Below are 2,803 nucleotides of genomic sequence, written 5' to 3' on the forward strand. Positions count from 1 at the left end.
GAATCAATTCCACGCCTTGAATTGATGGGTTGCCAGATGTCCACCAGGTTGTCAAAGTCCATCAGAGATGCCCTGCCCTTTGATGTTATCAGAGTGATGTACTTTACTGATTCATCGTGTGTTTTATCACAAATTGTTTCCAACAGTGCCATGTTGAACACATTTAATTCTCATCGCATTGGAGAAATCCAATCTGTAACCAACAAGGATGACTGGAGGTGGGTCCCTGGGACACACAATGTTGCAGATTTGGGCACCAGAAGCACCTGCAAGGTATCAGATTTAGGTCCAGGTTCCAGGTACAGATTGGGCCCAGAATGGTTGCGCCAGGATGAAAGTGCGTGGCCGGTGAAAACTGCCGAGCAAGTCAAGCAGGATTTACCACCGGAGGAGTTGAATACCAAAATGGTTAAGTTATGTTCAATGAAAGTTACCGGAGAAGCCGCTGAAGATGTCTTTAGGTTTAAGCACAGGAGATCATTCGGGCAGGCCAAACGTATTATGGCAGCTGTCCTGCAAGTATCGAACACCTGGTTGATGAAGCTAAAGAGCAGACAAGAAGGCAAGACTACAGCCGCTGGTAGTCATGTAGCAGCCGCAGATTCTGTGTACAAGCCGTCTTTGTACAATTTTATGGCGGCGGCGGAACTTTTCATTGTGTCATGTAGCCAACAGGATGAGTGGATAAATGACGCTAAAGGCAATTATTCGTCATTAAATCCATTGGTGCATGAGGTATCCTTGACCTGGCCTGTTGTTGGTCCCGGAGGTAAATATGTGACCAGGGAGATGCGTATTCTGAAAATGGTTGGTCGTGGTGAGCCGGTCATTGACGCCATTACTGGTGGCCGTAAAATGCTATTTGAAGACATGCCAGGTTTAGTAATTTTGGAGCCTGGTAATTGGTTAGCTTCTGTCATTATGAGAGAAGCGCATGTTGAGCTTCATTCTGGTGTCCGTGGAACTTTAGCTGAGAGCCGCCGTTGGTGCTGGATTGTGAAGGCAAGGAAGTTGTCCATCATGGAGGTGAAGAAGTGTTGGCCCTGCAGTGTTGAGAGGGCCAAGGAATGTCGTACTACCATGAAGGATGTTTTACCTGACAAGTTGGTTCCGAGCAGGCCATTTGAAGCTGTGCAAGTTGACCTTATGGGTCCGCTGGTTACGAGGAGAGCTGCCGCAAAAACGAGGAGTCAGACAGCAACGAAGAAGGTGTGGGTGTTCATGGTAGTCTGCAGGTTCTCGGGGGCGCTATGGCTGGATGCCTTGGAGAAGTATGATACCAGCAGTATCCTGTTGTCCCTGCGCAAGTTGGAGGCTGTTCATTGTCTGCCAAAGGTTATAGTAAGCGACATGGGCACACAATTGTCTGCTGCTCGCAAAGTTTTAGAGCAGAAGTTGGGCAGCCAGGTAGAGTTTTCTTGGTCCCAGATTCCGGCCCGAGCCAGCCATTTTATTGGGCAAGCTGAGAAAATGGTGGGATTAACCAAGAGATTGCTGTCCAAGAAGTTGGTGAATAGTTCTGTTAATTTTAATGAGCTCCTGGTGCTGTTGGCAGAGGTTAGCAAGTTAATGAATAGCAGACCATTGACGATAGAAGCTGCGAATGACGTGGAGAATTGGCGGCTGATTACCCCTGGCCAGCTGCTGGGAAATGTAGACCGCCAGCCGTTGTGCAATGTGGCGATGAAACCGGAGGACCAAATTTCCTCCAGGTTGAAGTTATTAGAAGATTTGTCTGCCCAGTTTTGGACTTCCTACCGCCAGGAGATTTTGCCGAAGATATTAAGGATGTCCAAGTGGAAAGATGAAATGGCGGAGCCGCTAGCTGACGGAGATATAGTGCTGGTTACGAGTACAAATCCGCTTATGAGATGTCTGCGGATGGGCCGTGTGACGAGGATTGAGGATGGGAGAAAGACTGCAAGAGTCTTGTTCAGGCTGACAGATAAATCTCCCCTGGAAGAACATGCTGTATCAGTCAGGCAGTTATTAAAAATTATGATTAATAATTGATTCTTATTTTATGGAAACTGAGATTTTTTTAGTAAAAAAAAAAGCCACATTTTCATATGCCTATTTTTATGCCTAAAATAAGAATCAACCGAAATGCGATTAATTTTTATTCTATTTCATATGCTCAAATTTAATTTTATTGAGTTTAATTTCTTTTCAAAAGTACAATTCATTATAAAACTTACCTGAAAAGTTTACCAAAAAAGAATAAATGTGTCGAGGTTGCGTGATTCGATATTTATTCTAAGGAAAAAAATCAAGTATTTTTTAGCAGATTTTTTTTAAGATTACATATGAATTTCAATCAAGTAAAACATTTTTATTCAGATCAAGGAATGATTGAAAATTCATATTAAAATTTTCATTTTTTTTACAAAGAAAAATTGGTATTTTTTTTTCATAATTTCGATGAAAATTCTAACAAAGATATTATTGTTATTTTGCTATTATCTAAGTATTGAAAAGTTTTATTGTTGATTAAGATAGTTGCAGTTCTTATTCATTAAGTTTGAAAAACTTTCTGCCCAAGGATTTTGAAATATTTTTTCTTACTACTCTTTTTGATGCTTAACAAATTTAGTTTTAAGTACCTATAAATCTTAATTTTCTTGTCTAAGATTTATTTCGTTTTATATTTTACCATTATTTCTTTACATTTCAACCTGATTTCGTAGGTACTTATTGATTTATTAATAATGATTATTACCTATTGATTATGAAATGATTATTAATTAGTATAAGTTGTTATATTTACAACATCATGATTAATAGGATTATCCATTTTAGGATT

Source organism: Acartia tonsa, chromosome 1 (assembly GCF_053477335.1).
Source record: "Acartia tonsa isolate MP-2025a chromosome 1, ASM5347733v1, whole genome shotgun sequence".
In the NCBI taxonomy this organism is placed as follows: Eukaryota; Metazoa; Arthropoda; class Copepoda; order Calanoida; family Acartiidae; genus Acartia; species Acartia tonsa.